Source organism: Canis lupus, chromosome 24 (genome assembly GCF_011100685.1).
Source record: "Canis lupus familiaris isolate Mischka breed German Shepherd chromosome 24, alternate assembly UU_Cfam_GSD_1.0, whole genome shotgun sequence".
Lineage (NCBI taxonomy): Eukaryota > Metazoa > Chordata > Mammalia > Carnivora > Canidae > Canis > Canis lupus.
In genome coordinates, this window is record NC_049245.1 from 22,462,118 (window position 1) to 22,476,666 (window position 14,549).

A 14,549-nucleotide genomic window follows, 5' to 3' on the forward strand; every position below is an offset into this window, starting at 1 on the left:
TAAGGCCCAATGCCTCTGTGTCCTGGGGAGGAGCCCTGTCATCTGTCCCTGTCCCCGTGTGTCCCTGGGAGACTGCTCTGCTGAGGCCCACTGGCTTTTCTGAGCCTCAGTTCCCCTCTGCCTATGGAGGATAAGAGGCTAAGGAGCTCTATGTGGGACAGGGCCTGGGCAGAGGTGGCTCTGGGACAGGAAATGGTTGCCCCACCGGCCTGCTCAGGTAGCTGGTGAACGTCGGCTACTGCGGATTTATCACCTGCAAAGTGTGGTCTCACGCCAAGGCTGGAGGCTGCTCAGCAGTGACCAGTTGCGTGATTTGCCCTTGGATCCAACCCTGGCCCTGATGAGCTGTGGGCAGGGCAGACGGGCTTTTGCCAGGAAGGGCCCTTCCCAGACTCCCTCACTCTATCCTGTCCCCAAGGCAGGGATCTCAGCTTCCTGCAGACTCTGTGCAGACTCAGTCCAGCAGACCCCAGAGGCCCGAGAGCTACTGCCTCTAACTTCCTCTGCGCCAGCTGGAGACAGAGGATAGACGTCTTCCCCAAGGTCACCCTTACAGGTTCCTGGCTCTCCCTTTGCCACTGCCCCCTCCTCCTGGCAACTTCTCCCCTCTCCCCCATCTGCTTCCCTCACATAACAATTGCAATAATAAGAACTGCCATTGTGCAGGTGCCGGGCTCTCCGTGCATTTGCTTATTTACTTCTTTCAACACCTGTAAGGAAGATGTCATTTCGAATGCTGTTTTCAGATCGGGAATATCGACACAGAGCAGTAAAGTGATCTTCCCAAGTTCCCCTGGCTGGCAGTAGGATAACCCAGGAGGTCAAAACGGGGCCACTCTGGGCACCGCCTCTTCTTCTGTCTCCCCTCCCCCTGAGGATGACCTCTTGATGTCAGAGATGGGTCTGGTGCTTCAGTTTTGCCAGCTCTGTGCATACTTTCTTGTTCATTCATTTACGCATGCATGCATTCATTCACTATGCCCTGAGCACCCCTTATGTGCCACGCCCTGTGCTGGGTGAATAGATGGATCCCCTTCCTCACATTGGCCAATCCTGAGGTCCCCAAGGACATCTGACCTCAGTGCACAGAAACTAATTCAAATGAAGGATCAGTCCGGGCAGCCTGGAAGCTCCCACTGGCCGGAGGGAGGCAGAGCAGTGGCCCTGGGCTCACAGCTGTGGAGATGGAAGAGGATCTGCCCAAGGTCACACTTGCCCCAGGTGGGGAAGCCCCTAGGACCCAGGAATCTGCACCCCACAGAGCTATCAGCATGGGGATTGCTCTGGCCTTGATAGAGTGCTCTAATAGAGTGACCAACTTGTCCTAGTTTACCCCCTTGGCCTCAGGCAAACTGGACAGTAAGTCACCCTTGCCCAGGACCTCCTAGGTGCCAGGGACCCAAGCTTTGGAGTGCAATTGCCTGGTCTGGAATCCAGGCTCCCTTCCTTCCTGGGGGTCTGATCCTGGGAAAAGGAAGGCCCTTTTGAGCTGGGGGTGCCTCCCAGGTACCCAGGGACCTGTGGTCCCCCTCCAGACTGCCGTAACAGGTTGGAGTCACTAGGTCTACCCCAGGGAGACACCAGGCCTGCCTGGTTCCTGTCCTCAGGGAATGCTGGTTGGGTTGGGAGGCCCAAGCCCTCCTTAAAGAGACAGGCGCAGGCCATAGCCAAGCTCTGCATATTTAACAGGCAGCTCTTGTGAGCCATGAATCAGCATCCCAGGGGCCTTCTGGGCATCACAGAAGCATTTTCCTAGTCAGGCCCCTCCTGCAGCCATTGGGGTGGGTAAGGGGTGGGACAAGGAGGCTGCAAGGAGGGGCCTGTGGGCCCAGGAAGGTTACTTCCCTCCCAGCTGCGGGGCCTCTTTAGCAATTAACAGGTCCCAGGCAGGACTTCTAGGAGACCTGTGAAGGGGCTGTGGTGGGAGGCATGGGGGCTCTCTGGTTCCAGGCCCTATCCTCCTGCTTCTTAGCCGTGTAACCATGGACGGGGACCTGAGCTTCTCCTGGCCACGATGCTCCTGGAACAAGGGCATCGGGCCTCTGACCTCTCTGGCCCCTTCCAGCCTTGCTAAGATTCTCTAACTGAAACCAGACTTCCGGATTCCCAGTGAGAGTTGGATGAAGGCTGGGCTTTCTGATACCTCAGTCTGATACACAGTGGGTGCTGAGAAGCACAGAATAGAAAGATGGATGGGTGATGGATGTGTGAATGGGTGAATGGATGGATGAATGGATGGATGGGCAGGTGGATGGATGATGGTTGGATGAGTGGGTAGTTGGATGGATGGATGATGGATAGATGGATGGATAAGTGGATTCATGGATGAACAGATGGAGAGAGGGACCCCTGGGCCAGCAGACTCCTCAGTACCCAACAAAGGACAACTCAGTGGGTGAATGAATGCTTGACTTCTCCCTTGGTCTTAGCCTTGCATTCACTCTACCTTCAGGGCCATCCATTTAACCTCTAACTTTCTTTTCCTCTCCCCTGCTACCTCCTGGCTAAGGACACTATCCTCTTTATCCTGGACAACCATAGCACAGTTCTCACTGGGCTCCCTGCTGCCTCCCTCACCTCTTTACCCCTTTCAGCTCATTCTCCAAGAGCAAGAAGAGCCAGGATAGAAGTTAGCTCCCACTACCCCCTGCCTCAACTCTCCCCCTGCCCTCCTCACCCTGGTCCACAGGCCTCACATGATTGAGCTCCCAGTCACCTCTGGACCTCACCTCCTGCCCCCGCCACACACACCTCCCAATCTCTCCATGCTCTTCCACACTGACTGGGCTCCAGTCCACTGTCCAGCCCCTTAATCACAGCACCCACACTCACTTCACCAGCTTACCTCCTACTCCCTTCCAAATCTCAGCTAAGCAGCCGCTTCCTCAAAGAAGCCCTCCTGGACCCCAGCCGGTGCCAGGCACTCCCCTGTATACTCCCACAGCTCCCGAACCTTGAGTTTACAGTTCCCCTTCCAGCTGCAGGAATGTGCTTGTGTGACTAATACCATCTGTCCTCAGTGGACCTGAGTGGGTGGGGCCCTGTCTCATTCCCTCCTGGGCCCCCTGCACTCAGCACAGGGGCTGGCACATAGGTAAGACTTACAGAGGATTTTCTGAATGAACAAATAAATAGATGGAAGGAAGAAGGGATGGGAGGAAGATGGGCAAATGGAGTCAGAATATAAAGGTTGAAGTCACAGCTGTTTAGACAGTGCAGTTGGGGGCCAAGGAAGCCTTGGTAAGGAGGTAATGTATGGGAAGGGTCACAAAAACAGGGAAGCATCTAAGCAGAGGGATGAGCATTGCCACCTCCCCCTCCCCCCAGGAGAGGCCAGCACCAGCACACCCTGCCCTGCCCCAGTGTGTTCCAAGGCCATGAGAGTGAGAAGGAGCACAGGACCAGAAAGAGTGGTGAGGGGCCAGGCAGGGCCTGTGGACTCTGCAGCTTGTCCCAAGTGTGATGGGGGGAGCCTTTTGTGCCCTGAACAGAGCGTGGCTTTGTCCACTTGTTCCTTCCCCCTCTGCCCCCCGCAGGGGAATATAGGCCCAGTGAGGGCAGGCCCGGGTCTGCCCTGCTTGCTGCTGTGTATGTGGCACCTGTGGCCACTCACAGGACTAGCTGTGGGCTGGGGGAGCAGCTGAGTTGTCCTTATGCAGGCATCTAAGGAGACATCCGCCATCTCTCGCCCTGATACAGCCCATTTTCCACCTAGTCGGGTCATACCTTCCTTCTGCTTAAAACCCTCCCTCGGCTTCCAGATCACTTGGAGCAAAAGCCAAAGGCTTTGCAGTGGCCCAGCAGGGCTTCTCCAATAGGCACCAGTGATGTTGGGAGTCTGGTCACTCCTTTTTTTTTCTAAGACTTTATTTATTCATGAGAGACACAGAGAGAGAGAGACAGAGAGAGAGAGAGACAGAGAGAGAGAGAGGCAGAGACATAGGAAGGGGAAAAAGCAGGCTCCTCACAGGGAGCCTGATGCGGGACCTGATCCCCAAGACTGGGATCACGCCCTGGGCTGAAGGAGACGCCCGACCGCTGAGCCACCCAGGGATCCCTCAGTCACCCCTTTGTTTCAGGGCTGCCCCGTGGGCCCCAGGATGTCAGCAGCACCCGCCCACCAGGGCGACAACCCCAAATCTCTGGACGCTGTCAAATGTCTGTTTCCGGGGAGTGAGGGGCAAGATCTTCCCTGCTGGGGTTGGGGATCTGCCTTGTTGCCCCACCCACACTGTCCAGGATGTCCTTCTGAATATAACCTGTCCAGCACTTCTCATCCCTACCCCGGCCTTATTTTCAGCACTCACTAGCATTCAACATTTCTCTAGCTCACTCGTGTGGTGCTGGCTCGGGATCTCAGTGGCTAGCACGATGTGGTCTATGTATTTGTTGAGTGCATATCTGAATTCAGACCATCGGCCCCTGATTTTGGGATGAGAAAACTGGATCAGGAAAAAATAAAAAGGAACTGGATCAGAGAGGTTTGGTGACTTACTTCAGGTCACTCAGCTAAATCTGTGATGCCAGGATAATCCAAGGCCTCTGCCGCTAAATCTGGGCTTATTTTACTGTGTGTGTGCCTTCGATGCCTGGGACAGGGTAGGCAATGCAGAGGGAGGCCAGAGTAGCTGCGTCCCAGGAAACAGGACTCCCCTGGGGCTTGAACCCAAAACCACCTGGCTATGAACCCCATATGTGATCTCCCTACCAGGTGTCACAGTGTGGGGCCGAGGGAAAGGGGGCATTGCTGGGTCGGGGGATGATTAATTCATCCTAATTGATGGGGTTTTATTGAATTCCTAAAAGGCCCCAGGCTGGACATTTCAAAAAATATGGTTGCAGTGACTCCCTGGGAAATGTCCTCCAATATCAGGCAGGAAAGCAGACGCACTTTAAGATAAAAGTTTGTTGCCTTTACCCAGTAAACATTCCAGTTTGGGGTGGGGGGAGGCGGTGCTGAGAAGGGGGTGTGATTTCCTGAAGAAGGGAATGCACTTTTCATAAATTACCAGGAGGAAAATTGTATGTGTTGGAATAAACTCTGTCAAGAAATATAGCTGGGCTGCCTGATAGTTAATAATTCAGAGCTGTTCCCCAGGACGACGCAAGATTTTAAAAATATTTCCTTGGGATCGTTGTTTAAAAATACTGTTAATGGCTGGGAACCTTCTCCTTGCATTAGATGGCCATAATGGGCCAGGCTGGGTGGCGTTCCCAGTGGACAGAGGACAGGGACCCATTGTGGCGTGAGTCAAGCTGCGCTCCCCGGGAAGGTGCCATGGACACCCGTCTCACTTTCCTCACCCTCCCTCACAGGATGGAAGGTGAGCTGGGGCTCAGAGAGGGCAAGAGGCCAACCTGGACCACACAGCTGGGAAATGGAGGAGGGATTCGGAGCAGAACCTGGGTTGGGGTGAATGAACTGCAGTGGCTCCCCACTGGCTTTGGCCAAGGGATTTCCCTCCTCCATGCTTCCATCTCCTCCTCTGTAAAATGGGGATCTGTTTCTTCACCAGACAACTGTAGTTGCTAAGCATTTGTTAAAGTCCAAGTGTTGGCTTAGCGTTTGACCAAGACAGACCCAGTGCCCCACTCCGTGGAGCTTGGTCAGGTAGAAGAATCAGATGCTGAGCAATTACATCCCACCACAAATGGTAATCAATGCTATCAAAAAGAAAGCGGAGTGAAGGGATAGGGTGGGAGAGTGGATGCTTTGGTTAGGATGATTGGGAAGAACTCTCTGGGTAGGTGCTAATTGAGTAGAGACCTGAAAAGAGAGAGAGAGAGAATTTGTGGAGGCAGAGAGCAAAGAGAACAGCAAGTGCAAAGGCCCTGGGGTAGGACTGTGCCTGCCACATTGGAGGAACAGTGAAGAGGCCACAGTGCCTGGGGCAGAGTGAGTCAGTTGGGGGGAGAAGGTGTCAAGGTTAGAGATGCTGACTGTGGCCAGATCACAGAGCACCCTGTGGAAGTCTGGATTTTATTCTGAGAATGCTAGGGATCCACCAGAGGGCTGGTTTGCAGGGGAGGGACCAGTTGAACTATTTTTAAAAGACCCTTGAAAAATCTCCAAATTGATTGTCAAGTAAAAAAACAGCTTAGGGCAGAGCCATGTCCATGGTATGCTACTGTCTGCTTAAAAACAAAAACAACACAAAAAAAAACAAAACAAAAAAACGGAGATTAAGATTTGCATTCGCTTTTATATGCATAAAATTATCTGTGGCATGATAGATGAAAATAGGAGGAAACAGCGCCTGCCTCTGGGGAGGAGTTCTGGCTGGCTGGGACTGGGTGGGAGGGATACTTTCTTCTTTCTACATTTTTTCTTGCACCTTTCCAATTTTGAGCCGTGCAAATTTGTCACCTATTCAAAAAATAAATACTTTTTTGGAAGTGAAAGAAAGAGGGAAAAAGAAAAAGAAAGGCCCCTCTGGCTGCCATGTGGATAATGGATTTTAGGTGTGTCCAGATGGTGGTGGCCCAGAGCTGAGGAGGAGGCCAGGTGGGGCCCCTTGTCAGGATGTTTGGCTCCCCTTTACTGTGAGGACCGTGGAGCTTGAGGGGGCAAGCGCTGAGCCCCCAAGGCACACAGCTAGGAAGTGGAAGATGGCCCCAGATGAGAAGCCATGCCTGGGTTCCCTGGGATTCCTCTCTGCCTCCTTCTGTTCTCTGCTTTTGGATCAGTGGCCCTGTGATGTCCTCCTCAGGGTCGGGTGTGAGGGCTTTGGTTCCCAGGCCCTGTAGCGATGGCATGATCTTGCCCAAGTACATGCCCATAAATATTTGCTGAGTGATGAATTCCATCTCTTGTTCATTCGCTCATTCATTCATTCGACAATCGTATCGAGTGCCTTCTCTGTGCCAGGCACTGCGCTAGGCCCCGGGATTCAGCCATGAGTGAGACAGGCCCTCACCGCGGTGACACTGGTGTTCTTGGGGGGCAGGGTGCGGGGAGGCAGGCGATTACATGGAGCTATGTATAATAAACGCACTAGGAAGAAAACTAGGGAAAATAGTGGGGAGGCACCCTTAGATGGTCACCAAGGGCTCCTCTGAGGAGGGGGCATTGGAGCAGAGGCTTCGAGGGCATGCAGGAGTTCGTAGGGACCTGGGGGAAGAGCACTGGAGGCAGACGGAACAGTCAGTGCAAAGGAGTGAGAGGGGCTGCTTGGGGCGTCTGAGGGACGCAGACAGGGTGGAGCAGAGTGGGCCCGAGGGAGGGGTAGCCGTGCAAAGCTTGCAGGAGCTGAGTGACTCCAGGATGACAGAGCCATCTTGGAAGTTGCTGAGTGGGGACTTGACATGCTCCAAGTGGGTTTTGCAATATATGCAGTTGTCCCCTCTGTACTGTTTGTGGGATGGGGATGGTGTGGCCTCAGCTGCCCGGCCCATCTTATAAGAGACTCTGGGAGAAGAAAATCCCAGAGTGGTGAGGCCAGAAGGGATTGTCCCATCCCTCGAGGATTCTGGGTTGTGCTGGAAAGGGCCAGGTCTTATGGACAGAAGCCAGTGACGTTCCTGGGGACTCAGCTGTCTGCCTTGTCGCAGGGAGACTAGGTCACAGAGGAAGAGGGGCTCCTGAAGGCTGGTGAGATCAGCGCCACGATCAGCAGTGTGACCACCACCGGGAAAGACTGACCTGGGCAGCTGAGGCTCCGCCAGGAGGAGGGGAGGGCCTGGAGGCTGAGGGCACCCCTCGGCCACCTCGGTGGCCTGTCCCACCGCAGTCCTGGCTCTGGCTCGGGAGACCCGGGTCTGGCCTCCCGTGCTGTTGCCATCTGTGCGCCACGGCTGGCCAGGCGTGCCCTGCTCTGGGGTGCCCATCTGGACGCCAAGCTGACAGCACATCCGGCGCAGGCAGGGCCTCTTACAAACAATCATTCCCAGACTCATCAGGCTTCCAGGGACTCTGTGTTGTCTTGCATTTTGGCCCCTCTCCTCTCCTGGTTGTACGGCTGGGGAATGGGAGGGGACACAGGGCTCACACTCCGGTCTGCTCCGGGCAGAAGCCGGCTGGCCTGGCCATTCATCATCTCACCCTGTCCTCTACCAACCCCCCTCTACAGGTGTAGAAACTGAGGCCCAGAGAAAATGGTGGCTTGTCCAAGGCCACCCAAGTGTTCAAAGCAAAGCCGGGAATTCTACCTCAGGCGACTAGATTCCAGACCAGCACTTTCTACCAAGTCCTGGTTCCTCACTGGCAGCAGACACATGGAAGGGGCTCAGGGTGTGGGTTGGGGGTTGACAAAGCATGGCCTTCATCCCAGATTCTGGGCCAGGGAAGGCCCCGGGCCATGACTCCTCTGAGTTATGAGGAAGCGAGCCAGCTAGCTGGCTGTGTGGGAACAGGCTCACTCCTCCCCATAGAGCAGCCACGACCTGGGCTCAGGTGACACAGCACCTGCAGCTCGAGCCACCGCCTGCTTGGCCTACCGGCTACAATATTCCCAGAGCAGCGGGCAGGCGGCCCAAGGGCTTCAGTTCACTGGCCCAGCCTCAGGAAGCCCAAAGAGGGAGGTCAGGAATGCCGTTGTTGGGCTTCCAGAAGCTTCTCCAATTTCTGTAGCTGCAGCAACCTCTGGAATGGACCCAGGGTGGTCTGACCCCTGTGCAGACCCCTCCTAAATGCGGGTTCCCACGAGCACACTCAAGGGTCACTACCACCCAAGCATGGTGCCTTGTGCCCTTGGCCTGTTAGGGGCCTTGGAGACTCTGGGGCAAACCCCAGTGGTGGCCCTATGCCTGAAACACTACCATCAGCCAGCATCACTTTGGGTTAAGAAATGCCTTGTCCCAGCCACCTTTAGAGAAAAAATCCACCTGTAATCTCACAAGGCAGAGAATGCCAACTCTTGTACGTATTAGTGAAATAGTAACTGGCCAGAGGGGAGGCAAGAGCACCAACTTCAGGTTAGGCTCATCACACTTGGTCTAGCCACGAGCCATGCCTACGTGCCAGGGGCCTCTCTCTGCTCACCTGGCCTCACCTCTGCCCTTGGGCCTTCCTCAAAGGCCTCCCTCTGTCCTGCCCCAGGGCCCCGCTGTGGATGAAGCCCTCACCATCCCTCATTTGCACTGCGGTAGCAGCCTCTCAGCCAGGCTCGGTGGCTCTATCTACCCTCCCCAGAGGCCACAGAGTCTTCCCTCTGAAACAAAGCTCCAACCCTCTCTCACCCCATCTCCAAGTCCCATTGTGGCTCTCCACAAGCGCCAGGACTGAGTCCTGATGTTAGCTTGGCCTTCAGGGCCTTTTATGACCCAGCGAGGATCGTCAGGCCAACCCCACCCCTGAGTGCTAGAGGGCATGGGTTCGGCTTGGCTGTGTGACCTTAACAGGCAAGTAACCTGACTTGTCTGAACCTCGATTCTTCATTCTGAAAGGTGAACCAGGCCTCTGCCACAAAGGGAGCCAGGTTTAAACTGTGTGATCCCCCGTGAGCTCATGTCTGTGGCCGGGGACTAGACATATAGGAGTGCCCTGTAAAGGCAACTATCCTTATTTATCACTGGCCCTATGAAAATACTTAAAAAAAAAAAAAAAAAACCCACCAATGCTGTGCTGTTTCCTGTTTCTGAGCCTGTGCAGATGCTGTGTCCTCTGCCTTGGCAACATAGTGAACTCCTATTGATCCTTCAACACCCCTCTCAGACAGTGCCCTGACCAGTTTCAACTCCTCCTTTCCCAAAATACTCTTCCATATTGTCAAAGCAACTGATCTGGAATTTTTCTATTTTTTTTTTTGCTGATCCTTCACCATATGACCATGGGCTCCCAGGGCAGCAGCTGACAAATAACTGAACTGAACCAGCAAGGAAGGGCTGAGGTAATGATGGGAGGAGGAGGGGGAGAGGGGGGAAGGTGAAAAGAGAGGGTCTCTGTGGTCGGCCAAGGCAAAATAAAACTTCCATTCATTTAATCACACATTCATTCACTCATCCATTAACAAATATAGACTGATCTCCTTCTCTGACTAAAACCACGTGCTAACTTTCTACAGCTTCTAGAATCACATCCAAAAACTCTCCTCCACAGCCCATGAAGCCCTGGAGATCCAGCCCCGTGTGACCTTCCTGACCTCAGTTTTCCTGTCCTTCTCTGCTCCAGAGCTCTGCCCCCTGCCCCCATTCAGTTCCTCAAGCAAGGCCATGTTCTAAAACATCCTCTTCCTGCCCCCTCCAGCCTGGCCCCCAGGAGAGGCCATCCCTGCTCGTGCTGTGTAAATAGGGTCTCAGCCCTGCACAGTGTGCCCCATCTAAGCCCCATGTGTCTCCTTCCTCACACTCACAGCCCACACCCCAGACACACTTGTGGGATTAGGCGATTAGCACCCGCCTCCTCACTAGGCTGTGAACTCCCCACTTCCCAGCCCGCTCATCCTCTCTGCTGCCTGCCAGGGAGGCCTCGCCTTCAGAAAGCTGCCTGGAGAGCCCCGGAAGGCCGCAGCCAAAAGGGGCTTTGGTGAGAGTGTAGGTCCACCTCCTCATGTTGTAACAATAATAAAAATAATCATAATTCCAACAATAACAACAGCTAACACTTCCCACGTGCCAGGCGCTGCTCTTTCCATGCACTGTTTTCTTTGATCCGTGCACCAACCCCATAAGCGAAGGTTCATTATATCCCCACTTCACAGAGGAGAAAGCCGAGGCTGGGAGAGGTTGACTCACATCACCCCCCCCCTTCCCCGCCCAGGCCAGAGTCTGCACTCTTAGCTAACCATCGGGCTACTCCGCCAGATGACAGCCGGTTGGGGAATAGCCATAGCAAATGCCACAGCCATGGCAGGGCAGTGACAGGACTGGACTGGGTTGAGAGTCCGTGTTTTTAGCTGTGTGACCTTAGACAGGCCACATAACCTCTCTGGCTTCGGCTTCTCCATCTGTAAAACGGAGGTAAACGCTGCCCCTTTCATCAGAGCAAACGTTCTCAGGAGGGAGACCTACAGAACCTTTACTGTTGAGCAGAGGGGGCTGGGTGCCATGGGGGCAGGATTCTAGGGGTCCCGGAGAATTCCCCTGGGCCCCCCCAGGCAACCTCACACAAAGCCAGTCCTGCCCCAGGCAGCAGGGACGGCGGGACTGGAGTCATAAACACCCCCCCCCACGGGCGCCCAGTGACCACGCACTAGCCCCGGAGAGGGGAGGCGACGTGGGGGGCGGATCACACCCAAGGGGCCCGGGCGTCGGCGGGGGGTGGCAGCCCCACGCCCCGAGTGCATCCCTGAGCCACAGGGACCCCCCTGCGCCCCCGGCCCCGACACCTGCTCCCCGTGCCCCACGGGGCCTGGCAGCGGATCCCGCGTCTGCTGCGCGCTCCCCGGGGGCGTGCCCAGCTCCCCGCGCCCAGGCCTCCGGGGAGGGGGCAGGCGGCAGAGGAGCCAACAAAGCTGCCCGCGGGGCTCGCCGGCCCGGGGCCCGCGCCCCTCCCCGACCTGCCCGGGCGCCGCGCCCCCTCCCGCCTGGGCCGCGGCCGGGGCGCCGGCACCGTTGCTATGGCGGCAGCGCCGGGAAGCTGCAGCTGGGTAATTATTGCGAACATCCATCCTGCCTCCTGCCCGCCCGGGGGAGCAGGGGAGCCACCGCCGGGCCAGGGCAGCCGCTCGCCAGCCCCTCCTCGCGCCGGCCGCACCCCGGCCTGGCACGCCGCCGCGGGGGGGGGGGGGGGGGGGGGCAGGGGCTCTCCCGCCGCCCCTCGCTCGCCCCCGCCCGCGCCTGCGGCCCACCCTTGGAGCGACCGGCCAGCCCGGAACTTGTTTTTTCTAACTATAAACACACCCCGCGTACAGCACCAGCCAGAGAGCCTCCTTTGTTCAAACAGAATCTTTCCTTGGCCTTTTTTGGGGGCAGTGGGAGCCGACAGCGCCCGGTCTGGGTTACGGCCTCTTGCACAGGGACCGTCCCCCTAGATGAGGAGGTGCCCCTGGGGCCCCCGCTGTGGGCTCCGCCGCCTCGGGCCCAGAAGCTCCCCCTGGCCCCGGTGTCTAAATATAGCTCAGCCTGGCTGAGCCTGAGCTCATCCACACTCCCAGCCGCCGGGGTGGCCACGCGCAGGGCGGCCAGGGACGTCCGCTCGTCTGGGCATCAGACGCACATTTCAGGAGCCAGACAGTGCTGGGCTCAGAAGGCCAGCCCGAGGCCGTGTGCCTTTCCCTCCGGGCTCATGGAACCCTTAGGGAGACCTGCAGCCAGGGCAGGAGGAGCTCCCTCTGTCGACCCGGTCTGTGTCCCCTCGCACAGGCTGGAGGCAGCATGGGAAGACGGCCTGAGGGGGGCTGGATGCAGGTGAGGAGATGGCAGGTGTGAGGGGAGGGATGGGGTCCAGGCCCGCTGCACCTGGGACGGCCTCCTGTGGGCCGGAGTGTGGGGTGCGTCCCAGTCATGGCCCAGGGCCCAGGAGCAGTGGGAGGCCACTCCAGCAGGCCAAGGGGTGGCAGGCTACAGAGCATAGGGACACTCTTCCTCTCCTTTGGGCCCTGTTGCCCCTGGGGCTCGACACCAGCCAGGACGCTTGGCAGAGGGCACCGAGCAGGAGACACCTGCCTGAGTCCTTGACTTCCAGAGGTCTCTGGTGGCAAGAGTGGAAATGGAGGGGATGTGCGGGAGGTGGGGAAGCTGGCAGGGGGCCCTAGGTAGGGCAAGTCCCACCCGGGATAGCAGGTTAGAGGAGAAAAGGGAGATTTTTCTCTTGGGGCTTGGCCTGCCTCTCCAGGCTTATCCAGGGGTTTCAGCTGCCTGTGTATCTTCTCCAGACCTGGGCCATCTAGGTGCTAACCCTGCATGGGGGATGCACATACCAAAATAAGAGGCGAAATGTTGGTTGAAGGAGCCCAGTCCCGGCTGGCGGGCTGGCGTGCCACCAGATGCCAGGGCCCTGGGGAGAGGGTTGTCTGCTCCTTCATCACTGATGGAGGGAAAGAGGCCTGGGCTCCAGCACAGCCTTCTGGGTAGGGGCCATCAGGCCCCAATGGCCTTTGGACCTCACACTTACAGTCGCAGCAATAAATCTTCCCAGTGGGCCAAATTTTCCATCTGCAAAGCTCTTTCCCATCCGGTGCCTTACACTGGCTTCAAACAGCCCTGGTGCTAGGCCGGGCAGGGAGGAACAGCCATTGCAGATGTCCAGAGACGGAGGCCTGGAGAAAGGACTTGCTCTGCCCGGACAGGGAAAGGAGGGATGGCGATGTCAAGTGCTCCCTGAGTGGTGGGCACCTGGCACACTCAGGCTGCAGCGACAAGGCATTTGGAACAGAGCTTGAGCTTATGGCTGACCCTTTGGTCCAGAGCTGCTCTGTCTTCCTGAGACTGAGGCTTAGCAAGGGTCTGAGCCAGAGCCAGGCTGTTTTCTGAGACTAGAAGCCGGAGGAGCAGGGGCCCAAGACAAGCACAAACACCAAGAGCAATTGTACAGTCTGACAGTGAATACTTCTATCTTACACAGGAGGAAACTGGGGTCCTGGCTCGGGCCAGACCCAAAGAGCCTACTGTTTTCCAGATCCTGGAGTAGCTGGAACTGGGTGGGTAAATCCCATGGATTTCCAGAGCTCTGCGGGATCCAGTGGTCCAGCAGCGCTTGCATGTGGAGTGTGGGAGAAAGAACTCTGGATGCAAATTCAGGAGAGAGAGTTCTGGGCCAGCCTTGCAGCAATATCAGCCCTGGGGATACACAGGTCACTGGGTTCAAGCAGCTCAGGTCAGGAGGGCTGAGATGGGCCCACCACCGCCAGCACCATCCAGTTCAGAAACCTAGACAGTTCAAGCAGCGATGATGGTAGGGTCGGGGGCCCCACGTCCCTCATCCTTCACCCCTCCACCTGCTTTCCTCCCTCCCTTCCCCCTTCCTCTCCTCCAGGAGGGCAGGTCCAGGGCATCCCAGGGTAAGTCAGCAGCCCTGATCCTGCCCCCCTGAGCCTCCCTAGTCAGTTTCCTCATCTGTGAAATGGGCACCATGGTGGCCATGGCCTGGAATTGTTGGAAGAATCAGCTGACACATGGACGGCCAGCGTGATAGCAGCTGTCTTGGTGTGGAGATGTCACTGACCATAGATAACAGGGACGGTGGCAATTAGTTATAAGCCCACTCCCTGCCTGGCATCAGGGCCCTCGGGGCAGGCCCGGCCTCTCGCAACTTCCAGCTCGCACCTCACACGATGACCCAGACCAGGCCTTTCTACCATCAGCATGCCAGGTGTCCTCCTGCCTTGGGCTGTTGTCCAGACTGTCAACTCAGCTGGTAGGCCCTTCCCCTCCCTCCCAAATCCCACTCATCTCTCCAGATCCCTTTCCTCACCAACACACACACATATACACACGCTTCTCCAGCCTTCATTTATCTCGGGCTCCCCAGGGAGTCAGTACCAGTACCTTCTGGCATACATTTTGGCACCTTGCCATCACAGGACCTGGGCTGCATAGGCCTGTGTTCAACTCCTGCTCCCCTTCCCTCCGAGCCTCAGCTCCCTCATTTGCAAGGCTGGGAAAATTGCAGCACCCACTGCAGAGCGTGTGCCAGGGGCAGGGGAGGCACTTTGTAAGAAATAGGCCATTAG